The sequence below is a fragment of the Mastomys coucha genome, unplaced genomic scaffold, assembly GCF_008632895.1.
Source record: "Mastomys coucha isolate ucsf_1 unplaced genomic scaffold, UCSF_Mcou_1 pScaffold18, whole genome shotgun sequence".
NCBI classification, from domain to species: domain Eukaryota; kingdom Metazoa; phylum Chordata; class Mammalia; order Rodentia; family Muridae; genus Mastomys; species Mastomys coucha.
In genome coordinates this window covers 40,456,633-40,474,554 of record NW_022196900.1, presented here as the reverse complement: position 1 = coordinate 40,474,554, position 17,922 = coordinate 40,456,633, and the positions used below count along the sequence as shown (strand labels likewise).

At 35.7% G+C, this 17,922-nt stretch overlaps 2 long non-coding RNA genes across 2 annotated transcripts in view; both read left to right on the top strand.

Annotated features, from left to right (window-relative positions):
* Positions 1–11,731, top strand: part of LOC116095377 — a 29,003-nt gene extending 17,272 nt beyond the window's left edge. Inside the window, exons 3-4 of the long non-coding RNA XR_004120579.1 lie at positions 8,450–8,584; positions 11,623–11,731. This is a non-coding gene — a long non-coding RNA (uncharacterized LOC116095377). The remainder of the gene's footprint in view (positions 1–8,449; positions 8,585–11,622) is intronic.
* Positions 11,732–11,761: 30 nt separating this feature from the next.
* Positions 11,762–17,163, top strand: LOC116095376. The gene is made up of 4 exons (XR_004120578.1): positions 11,762–11,812; positions 14,774–14,889; positions 16,048–16,106; positions 17,024–17,163. It is a non-coding gene; the product is annotated as an uncharacterized LOC116095376 (long non-coding RNA).
* The last annotated feature ends 759 nt before the right edge of the window (positions 17,164–17,922 follow it).

Here is a 17,922-nt window from a genome sequence, read left to right as displayed (position 1 = left end):
ATTTCTCTTTCTCTCTTTTCTATAGCAGCAAATCTTAAATTCTTCAAAACCAATTTTTCATCAAGTCTTTACTGGCATCCCAGTACTCTTCATCTGGAGTTCTGTGGCAAAAGATCATTTGTGTTTCAACTTTTAAACCACTTTTCACTTTTTTGTTTGCTTTACTTCCTTAAGAAAATGCTAATGATCACAACTTTGGTGTCTGTAATGCATCAAAGAATCTAGCCATCACCTTAGGCTCACACACTAAGTGAGAGGAAAGCACAAGCTATTGCAGATGAAAGCAGATGTAAGGCTGTGGATGTGAGAATAGTCCCTGTGACTCAGGGGACAGGTAAGAGCAAGCTTCAACATTTGAACACACTATAGTTCACACACTTGCCATGCTTTCTTTTTCTAATATGATTTTTTGCTTTTATCTCAACACTATTCACCCAGAGGGATGTTATCTCCCATCCTCTATTTTTATTGTTAATAAGGTGACAATATTCCCTTAACTCTCCTATCCTTTTGTTTTGATCTATAGCTAGAATGTCAGAATTGTGTCAAAATGAATGTAAAGCACGCACATCTTTTGGTTAGAGCATCTTCAGATATTTACCTGGTTAGGTAATTGTGTCCTAATGAATGGAAGGCATGCACATTTTTTGATTAGAGCATCTTCATATATCTACTTGATTAGCTGGAAGAACTTTTCAAATTATTATACTAAGTATCAGAGTAACCAGTTCTTTATCCTATTACTAAATCTGAATTGCCTGCCATATATATTCTCATGCATCTCTAATAAAGTAGTATTGAAGTTTCTATGGTGAAACTGAAACTATTCAGCATCTTCTACTGATGTCTTTACAGTGCTTTCCACCAAGCTATCATGCATAGAAATAAAAATGTTTCATATGCATAAGATATTACATAGTACCCAATTCATATGAGTCAAAAATATGCATGCTAGCTATTTTCTTAGCAAAAATAAAAAGTTATAACTTGGAACAAGCCACTAGAGCATCCTAAATATGCTATAGTGTCCAAATAGAGGAATCAGTCTCTCATTCAGAGAAGCTGTGTTAAATTACATCTCTATGAGAGGACTCAAGGAAAAACAGTTTATGAGGATATCCAAAGGAATATGTGTAGAGTATAGAACCATGATGTATCTAAGAAAAGGAGTCAGACAGGACTTGGCTAAACAAGACAGCTAGTGCTCTGAGAATTTGGGACCCATACCCTCCGAAGTGAAAAATTGTTCAGGGGAGTATAACCCTTCCACACATGGAGTTTACCTGTCATCTATATCCAAAGAAATCAAAGGTACTGATGGTTGAAACCACTGTCACGTGTGGGAACAATGAGTAGTATGAGAGGATGGTGGGTATAGCTCAGGGAAAGTCTCCTACAAAACTAGATTAGAGGGCAGAATTCTGCTTGCAGTGACTTCCTGCATGTCTGTGTTTGACATCTCCACAGCCAACCTTCTTCTTCATTTTTTTGTGTTATTGTTCCCTCCCCACCCCCCCCCCGCTCACCATTCCACCCCATCCTGCTTACTGGGCCTGGCACTCCCCTACACTGGGGCATAGAACCTTCACAGGGCTAAGGGTCTGTCCTCCCATTGATGACCAACTTGGCCATCCTCTGCTATACATATGCTGCTGGAGCCATGTGTCCCACCATGTGCACTCTTTGGTTGGTGGTTTAGTCCCTGGGAGCTTGGAGAGTACTAGTTAGTTCATATTGTTGTTCGACCTAAGGGGCTATAAAATCTTCAGCTCTTTGGGTCCTTTCTCTAGCTCCTTCATTGGGGACCCTGTACTCAGTCCAATGGATGGCTGTGAGCCTTTACTTCTGTATTAGTCAGGTACTGTCAGAGCCTCTCAGGAGACAGCTATATCAGGCTCCAGTCATCCAGCACTTGCTGACATCCACAATAGAGTCTAGATTTGATGATTACATATGGGAAGGATTCCCAGGTGGAACAGTCTCTGAATTGTCCTTCCTTTAGTCTCTGCTCCATAATTAATCTCTACAACTCCTTCCATGGGTATTTTGTTCCCCCTTTTAAGAAGGAACGAAGAACCCACACTTTAGTCTTCCTTCTTCTTGAGTTTCTTATGGTTTGTGCTTTGTACTTTGTGTATTCTGATCTTCTAGGCTAATATCCACTTATCAGAGAGTGCATACCATGTGTGTTCTTTTGTGATTGGGTTACCTCACTCAGGATGATAGTCTCCAGATCCATTCATTCCCCAAGAATTTTATAAATTCATTGTTTTTAATAGCTGAGTAGTACTCCATTGTGTAGATGTACCACACTTTCTGTTTCCATTCCTCTCTTGAGAGACATCTGGGTTGTTTTCCAGTTTTTGGCTATTACAAATAAGGCTGCTATGAACATAGTGGAGCATGTGTCCTTATTGCATGTTGGAGCATCTGCTGGGTATATTCTCAGGAGTGGTATAGCTGGGTCCTCTGGTAGTACTATGTCCAATTTCTGGAGGAACCATGAAAATGATTTCCAGAGTGGTTGTATGTACCAGTTTGCAGACACACCAGCAATGAAGGAGTGTTCCTCTTTCTCCACAGCTTCTCCAGCATCTGCTGTCACCTGAGTTTTTTTATTCTAGCCATTCTGACTGGTGTAAGGTGGAATCTCAGGATTGTTTTGATTTACATTTCCCTGATGACTTAGGATGTTGAACATTTCTTTAGGGGCTTCTCTGCCATTCAGTATTCCTCAGTTGAGAATTCTTTGTTTAGCTCTGTAACCCATTTTTTAATAGGGTTGTTTGTTTCTCTGGAGTCTAACTTCTTGAGTTCTTTGTATATATTGGATATTAGCCCTCTATCAAATACAGGATTGGTGAACATCTTTTCCCAATTTGTTGGTTGCTGTTTTGTCCTATTGACAGTGTCTTTTGCCTTACAGAAGCTCTGCAGTTTTATGAGGTTCCATTTGTTTATACTTGATCTTAGAGCATAAGCTATTGGTGCTCTGGTCAGGTAAGTTCCTCTTGTGCCTATGTGCTCGAGGCTCTTCCCCACTTTCTTTTCTATTAGATTCAGTGTATCTGGTTTTATATGAAGGTCCTTGATCCACTTGGACTTGAGCTTTGTACAAGGAGATAGGAATGGATCAATTTACATTCTTCTACATGCTAACCACCAGGTGAGCCAGCACCATTTGTTGAAAATGCTGTCTTTTTTCCATTGGATGGTTTTAGCTCTTTGTCAAAGTTCAAGTTGCCATAGGTTTGTGGGTTCATTTCTGGGTTTTCAATTCTATTCCATTGATCTACCTGCCTGTCACTATACCAATACCATGCAGTTTTTTTTTTATCACAATTACTTTGTAATACCTGTTAGGGTCTGGGATGGTGATTCCACCAGAGGTTTCTTCATTGTTGAGAATAGTTTTGGCTATCTTGGGTTTTTTGTTATTCCAGATGAATTTTCAAATTGTTCTTTCTAACTCTGTGAAGAATTGAGTTGAAATTTTGATGAGGATTGCATTGAATCTGTAAATTGCCTTCAACAACATGGCCATTTTTACTATATTAATCCTGCCAATCCACGAGCATGGGAGATCTTTCCATCTTCCGAGACATTCTTCAATTTCCTTCTTCAGAGACTTAAAGTTTTTGTCAAACAGATCTTTTACTTGCTTAGTTATAGTCACACCAAGGTATTTTATATTATTTGTGACTATTGTGAAGGGTGTTGTTTCCCTAATTTCTTTCTCAGCCTGGTTATCCTTTATATAGAGGAAGACCACTGATTTGCTTGAGTTAATTTTATATCCAGCTATTTTGCTGAAGTTGTTTATCAGGTTTAGGGCCTCTCTGGTGGAATTTTTGGGTTCACTTAATTATATCATCAGTAAATAGTGATAATTTGACTACTTCCTTTCCAATTCATATACCTTTGATCTACTTTTTGTTGTCTAATTGCTCTGGCTAGGACTTCAAGTACGGTATTGAATAGGTAGGGAGAAAGTGGGCAGCCTTGCCTAATTCCTGATTTTAGTGGGATTGCTTCAAGTTTCTCTCCATTTAGTTTGAAGTTAGCTACTGGTTTGCTATATAGTGCTTTTAATATGTTTAAGTGTGGGCCTTAAATTCCAGATCTTTCCAAGACTTTTATCATGACGGGATGTTGGATTTTGTCAAATGCTTTCTCAGCATCTAATGATATATGTTTTTTCTTTGAGTTTATTTATATAGTGAATTATTGTTGATGGATTTCCAAATATTGAACCATCCCTGCATCCCTGGGATGAATCTTCTTGATCATGACTGATGATCATTTTGATGTGTTTTTGGATTCAATTTGAAAGAATTTTATTGAGTACTTTTGCATTGATATACATAAGGGAAATTGGCCTGAAGTTTTCTTTCTTTGTTAGGTCTTTGTATGGTTTAGGTATAAGAGTAATAGTGGCTTCATAGAACAAATTGGGCAGAGTACCTTCCATTTATATTTTGTGGAATAGTTTGAGGAGTATTGGTATTAGGTCTTCTTTGAAGGTCTGATAAAACTCTGTACTAAACCCATCTGGTCCTGGGCTTTTTTTGGTTGGGAGACTATTAATGACTGTTTCTATTTCATTAGCAGATATGGGACTGTTTAGATCGTTGATCTGATCTTGATTTAACTTTGGTACCTGGTATCTGTCAAGAAAATTGTCCATTTCATCCAGGTTTTCCAGTTTTGTTGAGTATAGGTTTTTGTAGTAGTATCTCATGATTTTTTGGATTTCCTCAGTGTCTGTTTTTATGTCTCCCTTTTCATTTCTGATCTTGTTAATTAGGATAGTATCTCTGTGCCCTCTAGTTAGTCTGTCTAAGGGTTTATCTATTTTGTTGATTTTCTCAAAGATCCACCTCCTGGTTTAGTTGATTCTTTGTATAGTTCTTTTTGTTTCTATTTGGTTGATTTCTGCCCTGAGTTTGACTCTTTCCTGCCTTTGACTCCTCTTGGTGAATTTGCTTCTTTTTGTTCTAGAGCTTTCAGATATGCTGTCAAATTGTTGGTATGTGCTCTCTCCAGTTTCTTTTTTAGGCACTTAAAGCTATGAGTTTTCCTCTTAGGACTGCTTTCATTGTGTACCATAAGTTTGGCTATGTTGTGGCTTCATTTTCATTAAACTCTAGAAAGTCTTTAATTTCTTTCTTTATTTCTTCCTTGTCCAAGTTATCATTGAGTAGAGTGTTGGTAAGCTTTCACTTGTATGTGGGCTTTCTATTGTTTATGTTGTTATTGAGGAGCAGCCTTAGTCCATGGTGATCTGATAGGATGCAAGGAATTATTTTAATCTTCTTGTATCTGTTGAGGCCTGATCTGTGACCAATTATATGGTCAGTTTGGGAGAAGGTTCCATGAGGTGCTGAGAAGAAGGTATATCCTTTTGTTTTATGATAAAAAGTTCTATAGATATCTGTTAATTCCATCTGTTTCATAACTTCTGTTAGTCTCACTGTGTCTTTGTTCAGTTTCTGTTTCTTTGATATGTCCATTGCAGTGAGTGGGGTGTTGAAACCTCCCACTATTATTGTGTGAGGTTCAATGTATGTTTTGAACTTTAGTAATGTTTTTTGTATGAATGTAGATGCCCGTGCATTTGAGCATAGAGGTACAGAATTGAAAGTGCCTCTTGGTAAATCATTCCTTTGATGAATATGAAGTATCTCTCCTTATCTGTTTTGATCACTTTAGGGTGAAAGTTGATTTTATTCAATATTAGAATGGCTACTCTAGCTTTTTTCTTGGGACCATTAGCTTGGAAAATAGTTTTCTATCCTTTTATTCTGAGGTAGTGTGTGTTTTCTTCACAGAGGTTGGTTTCCTGTATGCAACAAAATTTTGGGTCCTGTTTACATACCCAATTTGATAGTTTATGTCTTTTTATTGGGGAATTGAGACCACTGATATTAATAGACATTCAGGAAAGGTAATTTTTGGTTCGTGTTATTTTTGTTGTTAGAGTTGGAATTCTGTTTATGTGGTTATCTTCTATTAATTTTTTTGGAAAATTACTTTTTTGCTTTTTCTATGCTATAGTTTCCCTCTTTATGTTGATGTTTTCCAATTATTACCCTTTGAAGGGCTGGATATGTGAAAATATATTGTATAAATTTGTTATTTTCATGGAATACTTTGGCTTCTCCATCTATGGTAATTGCGAGGTTTGCTAGGTATAGTAGCCTGGGCTGGCATTTGTGTTCTCTTAGGGTCTGTATGACATCAACCCAAGATCTTCTGGCTTTCATAGCCTCTGGTGAGAAGTCTGGTGTAATTCTAATAGGCCTGCCTTTATGTTTTACTTGTCCTTTTTCCCCACTGCTTTTAATATTCTTTCTTTGGTTTGTGCATTTGATGTTTTGACTATTATGTGGCAGGAGGAATTTCTTTTCTGGTCCAGTCGATTTGGAGCTCTATAGGCTTCTTGTATGTTCATTGGCATCTCTTTCTTTAGGTTAGGGAAGTTTTCTTCTATAATTTTGTTGAAGATATTTACTGGCCCTTTAAGTTGGTGGTCTTCACTCTCTTCTATGCCTATTATCCTTAGGTTTGGTCTTCTCATTGTATCTTGGATTTCCTAGATTTTTTGAATTAGGAGCTTTTTGTATTTTGTGTTTTCTTTGACTGTTGTGTCATGGTTTTCTATGGTATCTTTTGCACCTGAGATTCTTCTATCTCTTGTATTCTGTTGGTGATGCTTGCATCTATGGTTCCTGACTTCTTTCCTAGGATTTCTATCTCCAGAGTTGTCTCTCTTTGTGATTTCTTAACTGTTTCTACTTCTATTTTTAGGTCATGGATGGTATTGTTCAGTTCCTTCACCTATTTGGTTGTGCTTTCCTGTTATTCTTTAAGAGATTCTTGTGTTTCCTCTTTTAGGGCTTCTACCTGTTTATCTGTGTTCTCCTGTATTTCTTTAAGGGAGTTATTCATGCTCTTCTTAAATTTCTCTATCACCATGGTAAGATACACAGCCAACCTTCTTAAAGTGAAGTCCAATACAGACAAAAATGAAATCACAGAGAATCGAATGGTTGCTGTAGTTTACAATTATTTGAGCTGCTAATCTCATCTATGAGCAAAGTTAATATCCAGTAAACTAGATAAAATATTCATTATGATCTCTCTCCCTTTTTTATTTTTCAAAAATGAAGTTTATATGGCATGAATATGTGTATAGTACAGTACTGTGGGTAGTCTGTGAGGCTGGAATGAACCTTTGTCTGATAAGTCTTTCTTGAATTCCACTTGAGATGCTTACCAGATATTCTACCACTCACACTTCTGCTGGGAGCATTCTGCTCTTTCTGAAGACTTAAGAAGACAGGAACCAGATCATTTTTTCAGGGTTTTTCAGAATACCTGGGTACAGAAAGAACAATTTGCCTTCCTGAGTGTAAATGTAGCAATAAAAACAGTACAATTCTTTGATAATATGAGTCTGTAACTTAAAATTTAAAATAATAACTATAAATAGTAAATGAATAAACATCACAAAATGTGATCTCAGAAACTTACACCATGAAGGATTTGTTTGGTTGTTGTTTTTTTAAATAAGCTTAAAACACACCTGCAGAGTATAAGGAGAATTTACGATGGGCACCAAACATTTATTTCTTCTACAATACTGATAGCTATAGATCTATTTGAATGAAGGATTATATAAATAAATTATGATTTTGCTCAATGAACAAATTATTAATTTCCTGATACCACCCAACTTATCACTAACACCCAATTATCTAAGCTTTCCTTAGGTCATATTTTATGAACCATAATCCATCCTTCTTTGCTATTCTCTGACACTGCCCCCAATGCAGTTAAATGAAAAGCTCCAGCCCTGTAGGAGCACCGTATGTCCCTAGTGTTCTTTAGCAGGCATTCACACTGGAAACAGCAAAAATAAACCACCTAAAGTATTCACATATTGTGGGGTTGGAAGGGACCATGCAGTATTTTTTATTTAATTCCTTTTGGCTTTTTAAAAGTTAAGCTGGTCAGTGAGGTGTAATATGAAATGTCTGCCATCCCAGCATTTTGGCAACTGAGGAAAGGATATCCAATGTTCATTGTCTGATTGCAGTGAATTTCATACTAGCCTAGATTACTTTACCTCAAAAATAAAAACCAAATCCTGTAGAACTTTGGATAATAGGATGTGCTGCTTTTGATATGAAGCAAGAGAAACTACAATGGGGATGCTCCAAGATTTCTTGCTCTTTTAACAGTAATAATAACATGCAATTTTGGCTCAACCGAGATTTGTTTGATTGTTTGTTTTGTATGTTCATTACAATTTAAGCATTTCACTTTTAATTCAGGAAGATAAGATTGTATCATTGTCATTACTATTAGAATAATGAAGATCATATGGGATCTTTTGATGCTTTTGAACTTCCCAATTTCTGGAATGCTGCACCTTCTTTTTCAGTTAGTTTACTTAATGACTGGAAACATCGCAGGTATATATGTGAAATGGCTGTCATGTCAGATGCTGGCTTATGGGATAAAAGGATAGAGTTCCATGAAGAAAATGCATCACTCCATAGTCTTCAAATTGTCACAGGTTAGTGAGAGACAAAAGAAGAGCTAAAGTATATGTGGATAATTTTGTACAGATTCAGCAGAAACTTAAAAGCCTGAACAAGAGTAGATTTTATAACTCATGCAAGCATTAGTACTTTGCAAAATAATTCTATAATTGTAGCTTTCACAATTTATCTTAAAAGTCATTTTATGAAATGAATCCCACAATTATACATAATGAAAGGAGGTTATTATTAAATGTTCTCAGGTGTGCAAGATCCAGGCTTATTTTTTAAAGAGAATAAAGAAAAAAAATGAGTGTTTTGACCATTATTCATAATTCTGTGGTAGAACTATTGAAAATTGTAGGATATTTTTCTTTTTATAAATTTTAACTGAAGACAATGTTTGCAAAAATCTCCTTTAGTATTTTTCTTTTAGCTTCACAATATACCTTAGAAAAGAGTTGATATTTTTGATTGCATTACATTGAAAATAAAAACGCTCCTTTAGCACTTTCAATATCAGTGCCTGTAGGAGCTCTGTCTCAAGAATCTAAACTGCTGTCTAGTAAAGACTCCTGAGGTGGGACTGCACTGGGAATTTCCTGGAACCAAATAGCACCTAATCAAGATGTGGATTTACAAACTGCATCATTCTCAGTGATTTTCCTGAAATGAGTAAACAAAGCATATAACAAACGTGGATGTTTCTTGTTGAAAAAATACAGTCTAAATCCCCACCATGGCAGATTCTTTAAACATTGCACTTTTCCAGTTCCAAGCTATTACTTGTGGGGTTTTCTTTTAATCACCTCTTAATAGAATTAGCATTATCATGGAACACAACCAGGCATAACCACTTACATATATTTGTCAAATGTTTAGCAGGAGACCCAGACCATTACTAACATATTTCTCACACACAGAGAGTAATTTTCATTTTCTTCCCAGATGACAGTATGGTTATTAGACTCCATCTCTAAGATGCCTACAAGCAAATTTAATTAGTCAGTTAAATGAAACTGTCAGAAATTTAAGAAACATTTTTGTAGTAAATTATAGCCTTAGGTATTTCTTAATTTGCTTTGTGTAACTTCAGATGGAAAGTGTGTTTATAATATTCTATTTGTTCAGCATGGATGAAGGTCACTTCACATTTACTTTCATCTTCAAATCACCTGGCCATTTCATAGCTGTTTGAATTTTAATAAGAACAAACCAGTTTGGAGGACTCAGAGAGAGGAAAAACAGAAAAAAAATAACATTTGGCATTTGTAGGATTTGTAATAATTCTACCTTCAGAAACTGTGCAGTAGGGATGATGTTTTTGTTTCAACTCATAAATTATGGAAATTAATTCTATAAACAAAATTAATAGGTATAAAATTGTGGTAATTTTGCTTATTGTAACCAGCTATCTTTATGCATTAAAAGGCAGGTCCTACTCTGTGGGTCAGAAATTACATCACAAAATTGTACCTGATATGGTGAAAGTTTTCATGTACCATAGTTCAGTGACACACTGAGATGAACCAGATGTCACTTCATTAAGAATTATATTCTCCTTTGACTCAAATAAAACCCAGCAAAAGTAAATGCATAAGACATAAGAAGGAGTCAAGTCTTCAGCAGCTTTAGATAATGAAACCCTCAGGATAGAGTTTTGCAGAATTTGTGTTGTCACTGTGCCTTTTTAAAAACAGGGAAGAAATCTTGAAAACATTGATTCTTTTTCCCCTTTCAAGTCTTATGTTAATGAATAAAGAAGTCACTCAAATATTTTTCAGCTAGGTTCTTTGCTTTGACATCAAATATTTTTATGTGTTTTATCATATGCTTTTAAACAACATACTTGATTAAAGAATTTGAGATTGTAGAATCTTTGAAAAATAAGTATGCATGAAAGTCTAGCAAAGATATTAATTATTCCTAATGAGAAAAGAGTTGAAATTAGCATAGTAGGTAAACATGTATTTCAATATTTTAAAACTTATTTTGGAGACTAGGTACCTCAAAGAAATGAAACAAAAATGTAATATCTAAAATGTAATTTATGATTTTTAAAAATGTCTTTTATCTTAAATTGACTGACATTCAAACTGTATGTAAGAGCCAAAGGATAGAGATGATGTCATAAAAACAACACTTTCAAGACACAATAGTCTGATGAACATATTAAGTTATTAAGTTACAGACCATGTGACACTGTGTACAGGACTGCATAAGTTCGGGCCAGACAGAATCCCAGTGAAGAGAAGGGCTAAGTGACCATAAAATCCTACATATACCCAAGAAACTTTTGTAAGTCATAGTTGCTGAGAGAGGGAAAATCATTTTTCTACAATGAAATGCTGCTGGGTACATCAACCACACTCCTGGCCAGACCTTATTCACAAGAGTATTTGATGAAAACAAACAATACTTCATCTTTCTTTAGTTAGTTTGTTTGTTTGTTTGTTTGTTTGTTCTTGAGTACTTACTAAGAGAGACAAGAAATAAAAAGTGAGGTGGGGTATTGATCTGGGAGGAGTTGAGAGAGGGAGAAAAGACATGACTAAAATAGATTGCATGACGAAGTTTAGAAATAAAAACAAAATCTACGTGTTAACAAGTATTTTTTTCATAACAGTGAGATCCTTGATATTTGTATAGCTGAAAATAATCTATGGATTTCATTAGATTTGAGGCTCAGTAAACCAATAAATAGCAAAAAAAATATAGGATTTCTTGTTTAGTGAATGGTCTTCCAGCCTGGTGAGAAACTTATTTCTTGTTTTTTCATGAAGTAGTTCTCATGATTTCAGTAATATCATTATCAGAAACCCTAAAAATTTATAAATATTAAAAAAGTAAAATAGATAAAACTCTCTGGATCTGAATTTACAAGACCTGGCCAAAGAATGAAACATTTTTTGGTATTTTGTTTTGCTTTAAATAATACTTGATTATTGATTATTATTGATTATTTTATTGATTATTTTGGAATTTCACAATATGCATACTGATTCCAGATACCAGTCATGTTTCAGCACACCTGGGTCTGTCCTTTTCCTTTCTTTTAACCTCCCCATCAAAGGGTATAAGATGAAGAAGATGTAGAAGGGGAAGGAGAGGAGGAAAAGGAGGAGGAGCAGGAGCAAAGGAAAACCGAAAAAGGAGGAGAACGAGGAAGGAGAAGGAGGAAGGCTTGAGAAGGAGAAAGAAGAGAAGGAGGATGAAGAAGAAAAAAAGGAGGAAGAGGAGAAGGAGAAGAATGAAACAAACAAGTACAGTTTTCTTATGTGTATTTTTAAACTCTACACTTCTTTAGCTCCTAGAAGTGACCAGCCCCTATCTGGCTTCCCTTAAATCTTTGCACAACACACACACACACACACACACACACACACACACACAGAGTTTATTCCTTTTCAACCTGCCTTAGGACACAATTGCGGGATGCTACTATCTCCCTCCTAGAAAAGTGTGCCCTTAATATTTTTATCTCAGCTCCCCCCACCTGCTCTAAGTTTCAGTGACTAGTCACACCTAGCCATTGTCAAAGATCCCTGACCACTCTCCTGTAGTAGTGGCCATAGGCTCTAGCTCCTCTCAAGATTTCACATGGGTGCTAGCTTCTTCTCCTTTCAAAGCAAGGCAAAAGCTTTCCATCTCCTTTCTTTGTCTGCCTTTTTCCCCTGAGACCCCAAAGTCCAGGCTGTACCTTCTACAATTAACAATTGGCCCACTGATTTCTTTACTGATAGATAAAGAACCAATTATGGAATAGGACCTTAACATCAGAACCATTTCCTACACAGTTTGTGTTGTTCACATACCTACTGGAGGCATTTTCAAACTCCTCTGGCCAGCCCCTTATAGAAACCTGATTTGGCCCCTTCCCAGACCCAACTTCTGCAATAAGACCATCAATTATGGAAAGCATTACTCTAGCATCATTATCATATTACAATTTTAAGAGTTCTCTTTAGTGACTTCCTGTCTAGGCTGCTAATTTTTGAAGGGTGGGGTTGAAGATAGTGGTTGTCACAAATTCCTTCAATGTTTCTCTTTCTCAGTTATGAGTTTTGTTATGATGAGACAAACCTCAGTCTTCTCTTTTGACCTTTAGCTTTCAGTTTTATTTATGAAGTGTATATATGCTTTGTACTGGCTGTGATCCTAGACCAAATGAGCAGTGACTGGATGCCTGCATTGTAAACTGAACAACCCATGCAACATTATGCCTCTGCGGGCATTTGAAGATTCTTCTGGAATTATCTAATAGGAGTCACAGTATTAGGAAGAGTATATCATCACTTATAAAAAAATTAATCACCACTGCACTGCACTATATTTTGTTTCTTAGATGACTTCCAAAGGAGTGTGTCTTTGACTCTAATTCATGTACTTTAAGAGGTCATAGGTATTTGAGTACCTGCAACTGAAGAATATCTGGAGACCCTGGTCCTTCCTTTTTCTTTTTCACACCAAGTCATTAGGAAAATATCTTCTATCATCACATATTTATTCCAGGGTCTTCTGCCTTACTACAGGAAGAAAATAATAAATAATTATAAAAGTGAAGACAAAATACAAACCTTTCTTTTCATAAACTGAGGTTCCTAGATCTTTGTAATATTAACAGAAAGCTAACAAACATACAGTGATAGTCTAAGTACCTTCAGAGTGTAGTCATAGAAGTGAAGAAGAAAACAGATAGTTAACATCTATCCTCTGGATTTTGAAAAGCACAGTTATGTTAAATGTACCCTAAGGATGGGAAGAGCAGATGGTTTCAGGAGAAACAATAGCAACCAAGAAGAGAAACATCTGCTTGTAGATTGTATTTTAATCATATTTATAACAGTAACAATTACTAAAATCCTATTTTTATTAAACACCACCTGATTGGTGCTGTTACATAATTAATGTGTGTTTTAATTTTATCTTTGTAACATTATATGGAGGATACTATATTCAGTTCACTGGTGCTAAGGCATGAAGGAGTTAAAATGTGAAAGTTCTCAGACTTCAGAAGTGGCAGTTCTGAAGCTCACTTGTTCAGGGCAGCTTTCTTTCCTAGTCCCAAGACAGAGTATAGAATCTGGAGTACATCTTCATGTCATATATTCATATTTTTTTGTTTAATTTGTTTCATGTTGATTTCTGAAGGGTTATCAAATCTCTGAAAAATGTCCAATTTCTCAGAATGAACACTCAAAAATAGCCTTGCGCTCAGTTTGGGGCTAGTGTAACAAAGGAAAAAATATCAGTTGCTTTGATTGTTACATACATTTATATGATGAATTAGTATTAAATTGAAATTGTGAAATTGGAACATGATTGTCACTTAGGCATCATAATCATTTATAAATTATGTGCTAACTGTAAGTTATAATTAGTTGATGGGAAGAATGGAAACTTTGAATCTAGGCATTACACACCTGTGAACATTCTTCCTTCCTTCTACATTTGTAGGATCTAAATCAGATTCAAGGAGTAAAATATGCATATGCTACTTACACGCAAATATATCCTGCAGGAGAATATTTTGTTACATTGTGGGTTCTCTTTTCTACTTTACAACCCATTACTAAGTTTAATTGTTTAGCACCGTATTTTAGGCTATTAACAACTTGTTTCTATGTTACTTGCAGTGCATTTCTGAAAAGGTATTCATGCTTAAAGGGATTGATCATAGTGTTTGGCCAACCGATGAAGAAATGTTAACTATTGGGCTTTGCTGTTTTGCATATAACTTGTCCTGAATTAGTTGTTGGGAGTTTATGTAATACTCAGGTTTAGGACCAGGTGGCATACAAAGACCTTTTGGGGATGGTATTGATGATTGCAGGTTAGATCTACCTGTATTTCTTTCTCTGCTTACTGATAAGCCTTGATTTGAACATGCCATAAGCCCTACTGCCTCGGACACAAGTATTACAGCCATCCCTTCCAGAACCTGATGGACTGGGAGCCCAGTTAGATCTCTTCTCTCTGAAGCTGCCTCAGGAAGGTATTTTTGACACATAAGAAACTAATACAGCATAGTTGTTAATCTGCTAGGCTTCAGAAGACTACTCACAGTAACATAACTTCATGCATCCGATTGTCTGGAACTGTGGGGCCTAATCTGTATCCATTAGACTCATGGGGTTATTAAGTTTAAATTACAGAAAAGTAAGTAAGATTAAAAATTTAGTTCATTGATACCACAAGTGACTCATATTTCAAATACTTTACAGTCTCATGGAACAGTGGCTGCTATATGTGCTGGCACAAATTAGAAGATTCACAGAAAGCTTCACAGGATAATGTTACCCCAGAACTGCCTCCAACCCTGTGACTTACCTGTGCAACAGTAAGCAGACCTTGAGGATGATAAGTATAGTTGATGGAATGGTCTATGGTATACACACTTTCAGTTTTGAATGAATGGGTTTGTTAAATATAAAGCAAGAAACAAATAAAAGAACAAATAGGAAGTAGCAGATACAAAGCAGAAGCAGATGACAAAATATCATCACATCAGTTTAGAAAACTCAGAAGAGATGACTGGAACAGACTGCTTAAGAGAAGAACTTAAGGTAACATCATCAAACCTGGGCTTCCATCATCAGACCTAGGGCTTGCAAACATCCACGAAAAAATAGGCTGCAGAAAATAGCCAGTCATTTGGAGTTTCCAACTATGCCCCCCCCACAACCCCCATCAGGATGGATAATATGCTTATTTCTTATTCTAAGCCCTGACATTTTTATAACACAGAACAATAGTAACCTTCATTGAAGTGCTTATTTACCAGTTATTCTTAGTAACACAGAGTTTTTTATTATTTTTATTATTTTATTGGATATTTTATTTATTTACATTTCAAATGTTATCCCCTTTCCCAGTTTTTATTCCTCCTGGAAATACCCTATCATATCCTCCCTCCCCCTGCTTCTACGATAGTGTTCTTCCACCCATTCACCCAACTCCCACCTTCCTGCCCTCAATTTCCCTACACTGGAACATCTATCAAGCCTTCATAGGAACAAGGACCACTCGTCCCATTGATGCATGACAAGGCTATCCTCTGCTACATATGCAGCTGGAGCAATGTGTTTTTAATGTTCATGGCAGTTTGATGCTCTTTATCCTCCATAGGGCCAGTAATACAGCCATTATTTGATAAGAGGTCTTAGAGGAAGCTTTGACATAATCATTTTGGGTCTGAAGTAGAGGTTGCAAATAAAGTATAAATATACAAATGTAAAGCAAGTGTGTTAGAATTGAAAATGCTGATCACCAGGCCTCATGGCTTAAGTCCATATTCCTAGCATGCAAAATGTTGAGTCAAGAGTTTTGGCTTGAGTTCTAGGACAACATGTATGACATTGAGTTTTGGAAATCTTGAGCTACAGTCTAAGACTCGATCTTGAAACAAATCACAAATAAACAAAAAAAGAAGTAATGCTGAAAAATATAGATGTCAAAGAACTTTTCTTCAATTAATAGCTTCTCTATGACCAACTAGGAGCCAGAGCAAGGCCAACCTAAGAATACTGGAAAAAGCACCGACTTTCTTCTGGAGAAGTAAGTACTAGCTGCTACTCTTAGCTAAGAGGTGAAGCCGATCTCATTAAATCAAATTATTCTTTATCCAATCACAGAGATTCGTCCAGGGAGGTTAGAGGATAATTGATTAGTAATGAAGACTGCATTTAATAGTATGAATATTTGTAGAATGATTGTAAAAGACACACAGAAGGAAAGGCAAAATGAACTTCATGTGTCAAGAACATTCCCAAAACAAAGTTCTTCATCTTTATCTTGACCTCTTTTCACTGATTCATGATACGGTTTTGTTGCTGACACCAAAATCTTTTGTTTAAAAATTATCTTCTTTTTTATAATCCCCTGCCTGAATAATCAAAATATATGACCTTAGAGTTATCTAGTTGAGTTTCTAGCTTTTATCTCAAAAAACATAAAACAAAAAACAACAACAACAACAAAAAAAAAAAACAGTCATTGAAATCTAAGATGTGCACATACCTTTAGGGGTTATAAGCATTGGTGAAAGTGAATACACACAAGTATTACAATTCTCTGAAAACTTAAGATTTACTTTAATGTAAGATTCATATTTTTCATTTTGCTTTATAATGTATATCCCTGTTAATCTAATTATCATTTCAAGAAAGTGTGATTTGAACATTTTAAACAGAATTATATAGCCTTTTTTCTCCATTTGGTGACTACATGTCCTTCTAACTAACTGTTTGGGGATAACATTTACTTGATACCCTACTTGTGCTATAGCCATTCATTTATGTTAGCATGTATGTTAAAATGTATGGGAGTCCTTTCAGCTTCATACTGGCATGAATCAAGGAAACATAGGGAGTTATTTCCAGAAATGTAGATCCTAGTAATGCTTTACATCACTGCTTTATGAGCTTCTGTGTGGCAAAGGCTATTAGAAGGTGAATGTATTATTTGCATTTCAGACATTCTTTAAAACTTATCAAGCAAACAAGCAAGCAAACAAACAAACAAAATCCAACTTCATGGAGAACATTTGCATTCCCAGTACCTTGAAGGACAAGCAGGAGAATCACAAGTTTGTGGAGAGCTGCCTGATTATAGTCTCTCAGAAAACAAAGGTAAACCCCCTTTTGCTTTTTTCATATTTTGTGTCAATCACTATTTAATTTTTTTTCTATGTGGGAAAACCAATGTGGCCCTAATTCATCATTGTTCTTGCTAGCATTTAAATCAGATTGGAAACTTGAAATGCCATAATTGTTAGGAGAATGTAGCCTATAATGATGAATTGATAATTAAAGAAATAAGCATCTTAATTATCTTTTAGTTTTTGTACAAGATTCATTTTACCTCACGTCAACAACTAAAGAGTCTGTGTGACCCATTTAAAATTTAATATGAGGACCTTGTGTAAGTTCTTCAGACTTTACTGCTTTAGGATATCATTCATTTAATCTTATAAGTGCTGTAGGCAATATGTAGACATCTATGGATAGAATATATTTTGAAACTTATATGATATATTTAAAAACTAATATTTCAGTTTGACAATGGCATGACAATGAAGCCTGCATATTTACTTACTGCAATTTTTGGAAGGCAAGGATCAAGGACAGAGATATATCTATATATTCAGTCCCAAATTTGACTATTTCAATAATGAAACAATCATCCTCTAACATCATAGCCAAGAACTTTCACTATCACTGGAATTGAATTGCTGTTGAGACTGCAACCAGTTCAGCACCCACTCCCCTACTCCAAACCAAGATGGAAAGACCCCAGTACAATAATATAGTTAATAAGACAAGCCAAGGAAGCTCACCTCTTCCCTAAGTTACTCATGCCATAGTAATGTCTT